Source organism: Nipponia nippon, unplaced genomic scaffold, assembly GCF_047370975.1.
Source record: "Nipponia nippon isolate SJK-2023a ecotype South Korea unplaced genomic scaffold, ASM4737097v1 scaffold_2, whole genome shotgun sequence".
Lineage (NCBI taxonomy): Eukaryota > Metazoa > Chordata > Aves > Pelecaniformes > Threskiornithidae > Nipponia > Nipponia nippon.
Genome location: NW_028262336.1, coordinates 73,039,901 through 73,054,524, shown reverse-complemented (window position 1 = coordinate 73,054,524; position 14,624 = coordinate 73,039,901). Strand labels below are relative to the sequence as shown.

Here is a 14,624-nt window from a genome sequence, read left to right as displayed (position 1 = left end):
TCACCGGCTGTATGTGTAGTCACTGCTCAGTCATCAACAGTTATTACACAAATGGGAATGCTTAGTTTGAGAAGCATGAATCACTTGGCTATTATTGAAATACGAATATAATAGGTGCTCAAGAATTTCAGTGTAGTGACATGAAAAGAGGTTTTTGTGATCTATTTACAACTGCTGTTTAAAAATCAGATTAATGGAAGTGGGATGGAGCTATGTGGTATGTATATGGGTTTGAAACCGATGGGTGTATTTCCTTTTTTTTTTCTTTTTTTTTTTTCCTACAGACTAGTTGACAAGTCATGGCAGCTTCTCAAGTATCTTATTGTCACCTTTCAAGGCAGTTTGTGAAGTGTGTCGTTATCTTCTGGAATCTAAACCTGCAGCATACACAGTTTTTCAAGCAGCCTTGTCTTGTAATAACTGCAGCTGTTTTGGAACTTGAAATGGTTAGGTTTCCCTGTGCAGCACTTGAGACAATCCAGACAGTTTCCAGACAGTTTAATACATCACAGATTTTATAGAAGAGCTGTTCTAAGGTTGTCCCCTCCCTTGAAACCCATTATTGCCTCAGATAATTTTAAAAGTTTTTCTAGCATGTAGGCTCCTGGTATGGGTTAGGGCATCCAAATGTTCTACTGTGTACCGTATCTGTTCTTCAGATCTCCTGGGAGGCCTGGGGTTTTGTCTAAGCTTTCAAAATACTGGCCTCTTCCAAAATCTTTCTGTACTGCCAGGTATTTTCTTAAAATGCACTTACTGCACGGATATCTGAGAAAATGTAAATTACTAGGAGGGTTAAGAGGTAGGAACAAATTGCTGAGCTGCATGAAGAGAGAGCAAATATAGACAAACTATAACACTTCAGACCAGCATCAGTTTTTCTGCGATTGCCTGAAAAACGCTTTAAGTGGGTCCGTCAGTATTTTCTTCAGGAAAAGTAAGTCTGGAAGAGAAGCGAGGAAGAGAGGGCGGAACGGGATGGAATTCAGGCAGGCGCCCGAGGACTCGGAGTTATACTGATCTGAATAACCTGTTTGAAGGGACAGGAAACGCAAATCAAGTCCTGTTTGAACTGATGTACAAATCAAAAATGTGAAATGTGAATGAGAAACACTGTGTTACTAATACTAGTAAAGGCAAAACCACCAATCTCTAAATTAAGGAAAGCAGGCTGGACAACATCGGTACTTCAGGCAAGGTAGGGGAGGAGTGAGAGACCTTGAAAGGGAACGCTGAGGTTTTGGTGTATCTGGCTTTGGTCAGTGGAGTTTGCAATTGTGGCCGAGGATTTCTGCAGAGCTTTGCGGGACTGCTGGGGAGGCGTTGCTGTAGCCAATCCTGACTACATTCGCAGTGCACAATAAATAAAAACTGAGGTTGCTTGGTGAGTTATTGTTACTCAGCTGATAGAGATCTTGACTTCTACAGGTAAGGAATAAGTCACATGAAAGTATGGTAAGTCCTTAACAGCTGGGAGAAGTTTTTGTATATGATGGTTGATGAACATGGTCCGTTGTTGTCATAATTGAATGTTACTGCAGTGTTGGATTTAATTTTCCTGCTCCAGCTACTCCAAACGTCAGGTTGTATGAGCTACAACTTTGGTCGTTTTGGCTGTTGTGGGATACACGTGACCGTGACTTTATGCCATGAAGTGACACGCTGCTCTCTTTTCTGTGCCTTACCGGTTTGGGCAACAGCTTCATTTCTGGGGGCAGCGGTATCTCCTCTTCATAATTTCTCTTTAAAGTTATTGCTTCTGAAATGATCTGTTCATCCAAGTTAGCGCGCTCGCAAATCCCTGCTTGCTCCCTTGGATGAATTACTAATCATGATTTCGAGAATGATGCGTATTCTGCACAGAACAATTTCACCTCTGCATTTACATCCCTTTTTTCCTTTCAGTTATGATTCCTCCAAAAGCCCTCGCTTCTGGTAACAGTCCCAACTCTTCTCTCGGAGCTCAGCACAACTAAGTATTTTCTTACAGGGAAGAAGATCGCTCGTGCAGAGATGTTCTAGTCTTCTCCCAAATATAGTTTCCTACAGTTCACCTCTAATTTCACTCTTTCTTCTCAGTATCCTGCTGTTTCACCTTATGACAGACAGTTAATAGCAACCTACTTATTTATGTATCTATATAAAGCTGACCCCTGAAATATTTCTCCTGTTACCTCCTATACTGACTTTGGGTACGTGCATGTGCACAAGCGTGTGATGCTTCAGACTAAAGCACAGGTCTTCAGGGACAGAGAAACTTAATTTATCCGTTGGTTTAAAGCCTGCCTTCCCTCCGAGGCATTTTAGCATCACCTGCCGGCCGCAGCACGCAGGCAGGGGCAGAGCGCGGGAGCAGAGTTAAGGGGGTGACGGGAAGAGTCACCAGAGCACACCGCTGGCCGGACTTATCCTATACATGCCTGTGCTGGTTTTAAAGTTTCTGGAAGCAGGCAGCCAAAAATCAAGGTGAAAAACAAATAATCATACAAATAATTTACCTGTGCAGATGTTAAAAATGTGCCTCCTGTGTCTAGCGTGGGCAGGTGGCTAACAAGGGTCCCGTAGTATGAATTGTAACGCAGACAGCCTTGCTTTGTCAGGATAACTTGTTCTCGCCCACTCCCATACCTTCAAACAGTTTTTGTAAGTTCTCTAAAAAAGGGGTGCTTCAGAGGGGGCCCACAGAGCGCCCCGAAAGGCTGGCCAGCCTGGGTGGTGCGAGGGGCGGAACGCCGCCGCCCGGCTTCGTACTTCCAACAGTGTCAGCTCCCCGTTTTGGAACAGTTCCGCACGACTGTTGTTTTGCTACTGCTGGTGCAAGATTTGCTTTGGCTTGGTTCTTGGTGGTTTTCTTGGTTTTGCTTTTATTTTCTTTGGTCGTATCAAGTCAAGAAGACAAGAGATTTATTTTTAATTTTCTTCTCTATTTTGGGGCAATTATTAAGGTAGAGAAAACATTCTTTCTGATATTTTTCCCAACTTTCCGTGACCATCTTTCAATTTTTTTCACAATTACTCTTCGGTTGAGGTATGTAAAAGACTAAACTGACTCAGCTACGGCTACGTGAGGAAGAAATGCACACAGTGACCTCCCGAGAGGACAGGCACAGGCATGCACGCAGTCCGGCCTCCGCTTGCCCTCGGCGTTGCTGAAGACGAGCAAGCTTCCCGTTCGCCGGAGGTCAGCAGCTGGGCGGCGGTCTGCTCCCGCTATTGCCTGCGCCAGGAATGAGGAGTCGCTCGGGGATATTGCCGAGGAGGTCGGTGGGCTGGCGGGGAGGCCCCTTCTCTCCCTTTGTGGCCCCAGGATAGAAAAAGCGGTAGGGTTGTGACGGTTCTTCTCCAGCCTTGCTTAGGAGCTACAAAACGGAGCAATCAGAAGGTCAGACCTGTTTCCTACTTTTTCCTGCAGGCTCTCACAAGGAGTCCTAGCCACTCTTTGCCTGGAAGCCGCTCGTCTGCCCGTTGCGGGCAGGCTAGCGAGACAGCTGAGAAGAAATGGCTGTTCTGTTCTGTCGCCCTTTTCCTGCTGTCTGCAGGCCGTAGTGACGGCAACGGAGCTAAATCACACGATGATGCGTGTTCTCCTGCTGCATAATGTCGGATCAGTGCAGCCCCGAGGCAGGTGGAGGGCAAGGCAAAGGGAAGCAGCGGGTGGCCTTAAATTTGCTGTTTATCCCCGAAAGCAGGGTGACCGTAGTAACTCTGGACAAAAATTGCAGAGGGGAAGAAAGAGGCTTCCTTCCCTTCGAGAAGGACAATATCCAGACCCAGGGGGGCAAAGCCCAAACAAAGAATTGATTAGTGTACCAGGAAAATGCTGGTTTATTAAACCCAAGTCTTCTCCATCAGTCTCTTACCAGTTTCAAGCGGGGTTTTTTGCTGGAAGAGACATCTTAGATCCAGAACAGAATTTCTGAAGAGAGCAAGCCAGGCAGACAAATTTAGGCAGATTAGGAATGTGATTCTAAATCCCCAGAGATCATCTTGACCAGTGGATTATTTTAGGGTTAATATGTCTTTCTCTCTTTCGAAACAGCTTTACAGACAGAGGTTTGTGAAGACGGTTGCTGCACAGAATGGGGCAGAACTTGCAGTCTCAGTGTTTTGTTGGACAGGACACCGTCTCCTTCCCACTCATCCCTGACACTTCTGAGGACTGCTGGTAAAATAACCTCTGCAAGCCATCTGCCTTGTAATTCGATGCAGAATACACTTCTGCGTGCTGTAAGACGAGTCTCAGTGCACAGTGTCCAAAGAAACAAATATCCAGCAGGAGCCCCTACAGACGGAGATGCTCTGATGGGCCATCTCTGTGCAGGACCAGGAAGGGAAAATTGCAGCCTTGGAGTCCTCAGTGAAAACACTGCCAAAGATAAAAGCGATAAATGGGAAACAGAAATTGCACGAAAAATGTCAGAGTTCTAGGGCTGCAAATAGATGACAGCAAAGACAAATAACCCCTCTTGCACTTTTAATCAACTTTGAATCTCACAGCCTGAGCAAAGATACAGAAAGCTGCAACACTACTAGTTCATATAGGGTATATAGCAGAAATCCATCTAAGTCAGGGCTAGTCACACCAAAAAAAGTTAATGGAAGAACAAATAAATATGCTCTCAGAAAGTTTGCAGGAGTCAATAGGAGTTTTACCTCATTCACTGCAGTTAAGCTCCAAATAGCCCCTGTTTACCACAGTTAAGCTCCAAAGGAAAATCTGAGTTGGCTGGAAGGAAAGGGAAAAGGATCTGGGATAATTTCACAACTTAAGATAATGCAAAGTTTAAATTGTATTAAAATCATTTTATTGATGCAACGGATTTATTGAATGTTTTTGTTGGGTTTTGGTAGTTTTATTGGGAATATCAAGGAATTACGCATTCCTGGGAAGTCATGATGCAGAAGCTGATGTTAAAGAAATTTGTTCTGGTTAATGGGATAAAAACATAGGACAGAATATAAGAAGAGTGCTGTCATAACCCAGCTTGGGCAAGACCACTGTGCATCGCTGACCCTCCAGTACCTACGGGCACGCTGTTACGCAGCTCCGTTGCCTCCTTGAATTACAGATCCTTGAAGATGGTAAAGAGCCTGAGATCATCCCCTCAGCCCTACCAAGCTCTGCTCTTCTGTCAGGCTGTGATCTGAGGCTGGGCTTCCCACACGAAGCATAAGACAGAGCTCCCAGTTTGGTATGGGCATGTTCCAGCCTTTCGTGTTTATTTGTGTGGGTGCAAACACATATGTCTTCCTTTTATTTTTTAACACAGCTTCAAGGCAGTAGCTGTGTATTGATGAGTGGAGGCATAGGAAGAAGTGGGTGGTTTGCCGCCATATCTTGCCGGCAGTGGCAACATCCACAGCAGGGGTAAAACAAACTAGAGAGTAGTAATTATAATGCACCCTTTTCGTTATAACTTTGGGCAATTTTTTTGCATCATTTCAGTGACAGCAGTTTGGGGTGGGGGGTGTTGGTTTTTTTTCCCCTCCCTGTTAGCTGATGCTCATTGTCACAGAAACTCCCAGAGCTGCCTGCCAAAATTTTGGTTAAAACCTGCAGCTCAGTGTTAACAATTAACATCTAGTGGTCTTTGGGAAGCAGCATGGAAGTCTGTAGTAAAGGATCACGGATTGGTGTCACCCGGTTACCCTTTGGCATTTCTGAGGGGCCAGGTTTATTCCTGTAGATGAACACTGACAAGATTTTTCCATGTGGAAGAGATTTAATTCATACTATGGCCACCAAGTGTAGCGGTCTCATTTTCAACTATTCTGTTAAAAACTGAGCAACTAAAGGCTACTCCTAAATATCCCAAAGCCATGACAGTTAATCAGGCCAGCCATCGTTATCTGAGAGATATACCGGGTGGCTGTCATAGTAGCTGTCACTCACAGCAGCATCGAGTATAAATCACAGCATTAAAATAACAAACAGAAGAGGAAAGCTGGGCTGCAGAAGGATTATCCTGGGTCCCATCCGTACTGAAAACACCACATGACCGTCTTCACGAAATGGTAGTCAAAGAAAATCACTTGGTTGCATAGCAGCGTGTGTTCCCCTGGTGACTTGGCAGCGCCGGGTTAACGGTTGGACTCGATGATCTTAAAGGTCTCTTCCAGGCTAAATGATTCTATGAAACTCTGGAAGGCAAGGAAGCCTCTTCTCAAAAATAGTCCTGCTGGAGATTTTTCTTGTTTGCTTAGCGCACAGATTTCTCTTGGAAGTTTATTTCAGCATTTCTGAAGATGATGAACTTCTTTGAAGACTGTGTGCTTCTGCTGTGGGTGATGATGGCTTTCCGTGTGGTATATGGTGTATATATCTACTGGCCAAAATTATCTGTAATTTTTACTTTCAGTTTAACTTAGGTTTAATTATCTCGATTTAAGCCTCTTGCGCTAACACTAAGCTGCTTTTGTTTTTACTTTGGATCCAATAATTTTAATGTTTCCTCCATATGGCAGTGGGTTTTTGAAGGAAAAAACAAGGTCTGAGACAGAGTTATGTGAATGGGAAAAACCTAAATTTCCTAAAATCTGGAAAGTGAAACTAAAAATATAAATAGGAAATACCAGGCTAATGTGACATATGTAGATAGGGAACTCCTGCTCATGCAGGATACAAACATATTCAAAAATTCGACAAAATTTTTCACACCTTATGTTCAGCCCTCCTGTATCTATAGTGAATTCTCTATACCTTCAGCAGCAGCTGGATAAGCAGCACGGCTACTCCTCTGGGGTGAATGCCAGAGAATAACAGTTATAAAATACATTTCAGTGATTCTAAACAATGAATTACACCTCCTTGTCAAAAGTATTTTTGTCAAGCATAACTGGGCAGTGGGCTTATTCTGCGAGTGTGGCGTACGTTGTTAGCCAACCTTCCTTTATAGTCAGTTGGGTCATCAGCATAGGGAGAAATACGGGTCTGCTGATCCAGTTTTTTAGTCTGATAGGTATATTTGTAAATAGTCTCCTTGGAGACTATTTAATCATTTGTTAAATTGGTAAAACCAATGTTGCTTTACCTGGAGACTGAAATCGGGGTCCTCTTCCAGTTGCAGCTGTCCCCTGTGCAGTGCACCTGGTGCTCCCAAAGGTGGTACGCCAGAGACTATACTCCTGTTTGTTAGATCTGCAGGCTGCAATGTTCATGAGACCATCCCGAAATCATTTCAGTTCAAGCACAGTAGGTTAGCCAAGATCTCCTACTTAAACCGGCTGATTTCAACTAAAGACCTTTGGGAGCAATCGTATGATCCTTTCTCTCAAGTCACCAGGCAGGTCAGGAGGTGCTGCAGGTAGTCGTAGGTCATTTATAACCACAACTGATGCAAATCCACCAGAAACCAAGTCTCTGCATTGCTTTAGTTAAAGCATAACTCTTTTCCCCACAAAGAAGATGTGAGATATGGGAGGTGGCTAACTGGCACGTTTCTTCATCTACTAGCATCCCTCTGCTTGCATTGAAGTGGTAGGTCGCTCTCCACGGCTGGACTCTAAGGTGAGAAGTTTTTCAGTCCTTGGCCGATCCAAAAGTAGCCCAAATTGTTAGAGAACAAATTCCCTGCCATGGGATAGCCATATGATGATCTCTGTGAAAGGACTGATGATTCTGGTCTAGTTGGTGGCAGAAAATGTTTCCATGTCATTAAAACCGTTGCGACAGCTACTACTTTTCATGCCACATCAGTCACAAAACTGAAGGTTAAATGGAAAGTTCATTTCATAGAATCATAGAATCGTTAAGGTTGGAAAAGACCCTTAAGATCATCGAGTCCAACCGTTAACCTATCACTGCCAAGTCCATCACTATACCATGTCCTCGAGCACCACATCTATCTGTTCTTTAAATACTTCCAGGGATGGAGACTCAACCGCTTCCCTGGGCAGCCTGTTCCAATGAACACTGGAATGTTTCCAATATACTCCTCTGACGTTGGTCACTGTGAGGCTACCGAGATGCGGGGGCTGTGTGTACCTGTTGGGCGTGAGGAAGGTGGATGACAAAGTCAGCAGACCCTTCAATTCGGGATCTGGGACCAGCACTAAATTCACACCTGCCTTTTCCACATGGAGGTCTTTGGAGAGCTCCCGCCTCAATTCTGCTGTGGCGCATGGCACTGAGCAGAGATGAATCAGTGAGGGGACTACCGGGCATTTTTACCTCTCCAGCCCAACAAAACAAGCACAAAAAAAAACCAATTCTAATTCATACAAAGAGGGGAAAGGAAAATTTAGTCTTTAAAATCCTAGCCAAGACAGAACATTGCATGCAAAGCGCTTCTGCTCACTTGCAAGGGACTGCAGGTTTTCCCGGGGGCTGGAGCCCGCTTCGGCACCTGCGAGGAGCCTGAGGGAGCTCTGCTGCCAGCGGTAACCACCTGCGCTTGAGGACAGGGGCATAACGTAACGAGGTCCCACTATGCATCTGATGAAAAGTCTGTTTCTTCCTGGGATGCACAGGTACCTGGGTTATGTGAGGAAAGCGAAATCATTTCACTTGGTGTTTCTCACATGGAAAACATTGACAAAATATTATGACAGTTGCCAAATCCTTCTGCTCCCTTTATAAAAATAAGAAAATTACCCCACTGAAGTGATGGGAGACATTAGGCTTTGTATGCTTAATGGTCTTTGGAAAACTATCTTCTTTTGAGATACGCTGCTTTCTGACATGATGGAAAGCAGCAGCATCTAAACGATGTTTCAGAGACTATGAATAGAATAATATATTCAGAGTATGCACTATATTCAGAACATGTATTCTTACCTCCTTGATCTTGGCAAATTTGCTGAATAAAAAAAAATCTTACTAGAAATCAGTCAGAGCTTTGTTTTCTGGTTTTCTATTTTTTTTTCTTTTCAGCATTAAAAGATAATGGACTACTGTCTTTTATATAAGGACTTTAGAAATGTAAAAAGTTATGGAAAGTCTGTTAGAGTGGTAGGTAGGCAGGCTAGACTTAACTTCTCCAAGACTTCTTTAAATGTTTATTTCACTTATTTTTATGTCAAAGTGGAGCATAACTTCTGAAGCTAGTAGCAACCTAATCCAAACTGCTAGTATCACAGGGCTAAGTCATAAAAGACTTTTAAATAATGAGAAGTAAAAGCTAAGTTGTACAAACCTGTAGTTTAGGGTTAGATAAAAATTGGACGCTCCTTAAACGTTGCCTCACAGAGACCTGAGCGAGGAAATCAACTCATCAAAGCTCACCAGCTTTTTTCTAGATATTTTCCCAGTGCCAGTTCCCCAGTTCTTTGGCCTCAACTGCGGCAGCTCTTTCAGAGCCGCACTGAAAGGCTGCCGAAGGTCTGTCTTTTCTTTCACGCCGATTCAGGTGACGCTTTTTAGAATATGAAGGTTTCCCGGTCCCCGCGGCACAACCCTGGGCACGAGCATCACTGCCTACAAGTACAATAGTCTTCCCTACACGCTTTTGTGGCCGCCTTGTGCCGACACTCCATTTGCTGCACCCTTCTGCACGGGGTTTCATAAGCTTCTCACAAACCACAGCATCCTATGTCCAGGGGCTGTACGGATGTACCTGAAGACTAAACCAGATATGATCAGCTGCCGGATAGTCCGCGGAAGAGAAACCTCCAGCACGAGCACGCTTGCAGGAGTTTTATTTGCTTGATATGGAAGTGTCTGAATCTCCATTCAGAAAAGTAAAGTACGGGTCTGTAAAGACCTTTACTTCTGTAAAGTACAATAGGGACCTGGACTATCAACAACAGGATTTAAAAAAAAAAAATCACAAAACTGGGATTATAAACATTTTTTTAAATATGTCTTGCCGTATAACTGAAATTCGGTACTAACATGTTCCACCTTGGAAAAAAATGGCTCTGTTCTACTTAAAGTAAATATCATACAATTTTTAGAAACAAGTTCTTTCTTTTCCTGGTGGCGCTTCACCGCTGAAATTTTTTTGAAAACAAGTGTCAACCAGAGTTCAGCTCTCCCGTACACAGAGCGAGCTTTAAAGACAGCGATCTGTGGCGGGCACACAAACAAACCCGTGGGTCTCTGCCTTTTAAACAAACCCCATTTCCCTCCCCCTGCCACCCAGTAAACAGCTTCTGGCTGCAGATTTGGTCCTTTATAGAAGAGATTTTTAAGATGCCAGCTGACCTGTCCAGCAGCCTGGTAATCCTCAAATCATCTGCTCGCCGTGCGCATGTGGAGATGTCACCGAAAAGGCTTGTTGACAACCTTCTGTTGCATTAAAGAGAAGTCTGTAAAACTGCCACGATCTTACCCAGTTCAACTTTACCGCACCGCTGAATAAAACTTCCCCTTCTGACAAATTCAGAAAGACTGTTGACAGAAGAAAATCGTACGGAAAAATACTTCTGGTTTCCAGTTCGCTTTGGGTTAGATTAAATTGACACTGATCTCTATAACAGCTTGCAAACTCTTTTTAAAAAAAATATTTGACAAGTTGTTATTTCAGAAGTCTGAATGTCCTTTCCGTGCGCATTCTCATGCAATGCATTTTAAACCATCTAAATACCATATTTTATATTAGTATGAAGTTAAAATATTTTAATTAATAACAGATTTATGTCAGTTATTCAGTTTTTAACTTTTCACACAAAGTGGTGATTTTATTCTCAGGTCTTAGCAAGAACTCATATGGCAAAAAGACAGTAATTTAGTGATGAAACACAAACTGTCAGATTATCAGCATCTACGAAGCCTTCAATCAATTTTTGTGTTGAGTAATAAATACTAATCTCAGCTAAACTGTTTTGTTACGTATACGGCATGCTCTGATCCCAAACAACTCCGTAATCCACTATTTTAATAATAGCCTATGGATTAAGGGATCTATACTGCATACTGACACAATGTATTGAGTTCAGGTTCTATAGATGAACGTTTCTGTGGTTCATTTTAATGGCATACAAACCATCATCGTATTATGGTGTCAACAGCCTGCAGATTATCTACCGGCTTTCAAAGCATCCTGCAGCAAACCGAGGTCAAGGAACGGCCATAAAGGTGAAAACACTATCAAATGTATGGGGAGAGAGGACTTTGAAATAAAAGCATAGAGTATGTAAATACCAACAAGCGTTTGTATATAATCAGCTGTAAGATACACGGGATGTTTTGAGTTTTGAAGTCTGTCGAAATAACAATGTTAAGAAGGGCAGTCTGCTTTCTTGGCCCCCTCCTCGTCTGCATGTGCATCACACTTTTCTCCTAGCATCCTCGTCTCCCTCTCACAGCTTGGCAGTATTTCATGTAGGGAACCCATCATGACGGATTTTTTTTCCTTTAAATAAATTTGCTCCAAATAGGTCCGTGTCTGTTATAGTCCTGCTTCTAAACTATTGCTTTGCCTGCCTCTTGTTAAGTAAAACCATCGGTGCACTGGCACCAGGGGCTCTCCAGCACCACGTAAGGTGGAGAAGTGTCCCCCACACCCACCTTCACCTGGCACCCACGCTAACTCTTTAAGGTTATTTTTCCCGAGCTGTGCCTGCAGTCGGGGAAAGGACACGCTCCTGCAGACAGCAGTTCAGGAAGGAGTCGTTGTCGTCGCTCTGAGTTGCCCTCCTCTCCTCGAGCATGGAAGCGGGCTGAGCCTCAGCAGGCTGGAGCCGGTGCCCACACACAGCACCGCGTCCCCTGGGAGCGGCATCGGCACTGCTCGCAGGCCCCGCTCCGGGGGAGAGCGCTGGGACTCCCTCTCCCCAGCGGCAGAGCGGGCACCGCGTAGGCAAGCCCAGGGTAACACACGTAGGGGAGAGCATCTTGAACCATTCCCGTGCGTCGTTCATCACTAAGTGACCACCCAACGCTCAGGTGACAGCCCCGCTCCAGTCCAGTAGAAACATCTGCTCAATGTATAGCGCCAAATAAAACATGGGGATGTATAAGGAGTGAAGAAGAAAACCAATACTGAAACTACATCACTTTTTGTAATAGATCATCTGCTCACACCTGGCGGACTGACAAGCACACCTCTCCGCTTCAAACCTTCTTAGAAACGCTATCTTCCAGTTGTTTCCCCCTTTTTTCCCCTCTAATTTCTCCCAGCCAGTGTACAGAGCACATGGGGTGTGTGCTGCTTCCCAGCATGACAATATTTTGACTTTCCTGAACTGCAGTGACTCCATGCAGATGCTTTTCGGTAATCATCTCCCAGAGTTGCACAGTACGTAACAGCGTCCGAATTGAATGGCAACAAGCATCCAGTGTACTATCCTCCTGATGTCTGACAACAGGCCTCCCGTACTTGACATCACTTACCGAGCATTTTCTTTGATTTATGGCTGGCCCTGTTCTTGTAGTTTCTACTCCCTGCAGCTTCACCTCGGCTACTGGCCCTTCATTTCTTTCCGTATGTTTCTCCCTTTTTCAACTTTCCTGTTCCACCTGTTGGCGATGCTCGCCAACAGCTCACCTGGGGAAGGGAAGGGTTTGATTTCAAAGGAGAACTGGACTTGGACAAGCAACCTTTAAAGCTCATCTCTGGTGAGGAGGTTGGGACGGGCACGGGGTATTTACCTTTCCTGAGGAGCTTCCTGTGATCCGGGGAGGATCCATGTGCATGAGGCTGCGGATTTCCCCTGGTTCAATAGGACGGTGGTAGCCGGGGCTCTCTGCCCCCTCCAGGAGGAGGAAGCGGCTGCCCACGCTGTGCTTTTGGGGTGGCTGAGAAAGGGAAGCTGGGGTGCTTCAGGGCCTTCAAGACTGCAGAGAGAGCTTTTCTTGGCAAAATGACCTGTCTCAATTATCAGGGTTATGCAATCCATTTTCACCAAAATCCACTTTCCATCACGCTAAATGCATAGGCTCCAGATGACATTCTACATGGATTTATGGTGGATTAAAACACTATGCGCTGCTGGGATATGACATGCACTGCAATTCCGTTAAATGTAAGTGCAATGAATGGACATTGGAAAATTCATTTTTCACCCATGAAAGCTATTCATTATTTGCTGGCTTATTTTTATTCTTCTATCAATACAGTTTTGGGGAAGGCTCCCCTAGATTTTCTTATTGCTGAAAAGCAGGTTCTTCCTTGGGCTCTCCTCCTCCTACAGGAGGAGCCAAATTGTCCCAGCAGCTCCCCAGGCCCAGCGGAGTCCTTGCACGTGGGCACGCTGTTGGCTCCATGCGGAGCAGCGGGCTGGGACAGTTCTCCCAGGAGACGGGTGCACCCGAGACAGCCAGGAGCTGCGGGCGACATTCGGCTGAGCACACGCAGCCTGGCACGCGTGCCACCGGGGAGCCAGGTGCTGCCACGCACCTCGCAGCCTCAGCGGCGGTGGAGGACGGGGGTCCTGCCTGGCGCGGGAACACAGAGTCCAGCTCAGCTTTCCGGACTACTGGTAGAAATAGGAGGTGTCAGGCAAGGAGGCTGGCAGCACCCTGGGCTCCACTCGGTGGCCTGCCCATAGACGCCCAGTGCCACCCGAGATGCTTTTGGTGCGTCTTGAACAGACGCTGGGGTTCAAGGCGGCTCTGCGTCCTGCGTGACGTATCTGCTGCCTGGTGCAGACGTCCCACGTGGGACTTAAGGGCTTATATTTAAACGGCTGTATTGAGGTCTCCATGGATGTCACACCTTGTGTGCGCTCCAGGCATTATTTATGGCGGCCCGGACCCAAGGAAGAGTTTGCTGTCTCGGGCTGCGTCCACACTAGCAGTAGGTCCAAAGCAGCAGTGTGGTTTCAAAGTGAAATCCACCACTGCACGGGGTGTGGATTTTTGTGATATTCTGATATTGTGCCCTGGGTTGGCTCTCAAAGCACCTGTGAAGTTCAGGAACTGGGTGCCCTTTGAAGGACACTCAGCTAGAAGCTGTGCTCCAGTGCCTGCTGAGAACACCAGGGTCCAGGGTCTAGGGCAGGGGTGAGCTGCACCATCATGAGGTCTCCTAACACAGATGTGCCAACAGGACATGGCTCTTGCACCATCAGGAACTCCTGGAGCATCCTGAAGTGGTGCTTGCACTATATGTGGGGCAAGTGTGCCTCCCCTGCAGCCTTGGGCTGCTTGTCCCCTGCGCTTTGTGACTCCGCTACTCCTTCCCCACCCATCCCCCTTTCTTCTGGCTCAAAACCCCTTCTTTTCCTTTCCTTGCCCTGCAGAAGGGGCTGGGGGCCGGGCGTGTCCCCCACGTTCGCAGGGCTGGCACCAGCAGGAGCCAGAAGGTGCGAGAGGCGTCAGGTGGTTGGCGCCGGTGTGGGCAGAGCTCTGCGGGCAGGTGTGGCAGGAGGCAGGCGGGAGGCCAGCAGGGGCTTCCTGGGGTGCTCGTGGCGGGGAGCAGAGGTTTCGCACCTTCCCTCCGCGCCTGCCTTCTGCAAGCCTGGAAACACAAACGCGGTTTGTAGGGGAGACCAATCACCGCCCATTGCCAGCAGCCAGCGTCTGAACGAAGGACTGACAATGCCCCTTCACTTGAGCTGGAAAGCATGGGATAACTTGAGGGAGCGCTAGGAGCTGCGTGGTGGCGCAGGAGGCGCTGCAGGAGAGGGCTCCCACCAGGCACCGAGTGCTCTGGCCGCCGGGGAGCTGGGAGGCGGCCGAGGCGCTCAGAGACCCCCGCAAACGCTCGGCCAGGTAGGAGACCAGCCCCAAGTAGCATGTT

General features: G+C 46.2%; 1 long non-coding RNA gene across 4 annotated transcripts; it reads left to right on the top strand.

The window, feature by feature from the left end:
• The first annotated feature begins 290 nt into the window (after nucleotides 1-290).
• Nucleotides 291-8,820, top strand: LOC148055839 (uncharacterized). Of its 4 annotated transcripts, none has more exons than XR_015705034.1 (4): nucleotides 291-3,260; nucleotides 3,413-3,621; nucleotides 4,040-5,192; nucleotides 7,867-8,820. It is a non-coding gene; the product is annotated as an uncharacterized LOC148055839 (long non-coding RNA). The 4 variants fall into 4 exon arrangements; XR_015705033.1 differs by having other exon boundaries at nucleotides 291-3,320; XR_015705035.1 differs by having other exon boundaries at nucleotides 291-3,621; nucleotides 4,040-4,165.
• The last annotated feature ends 5,804 nt before the right edge of the window (nucleotides 8,821-14,624 follow it).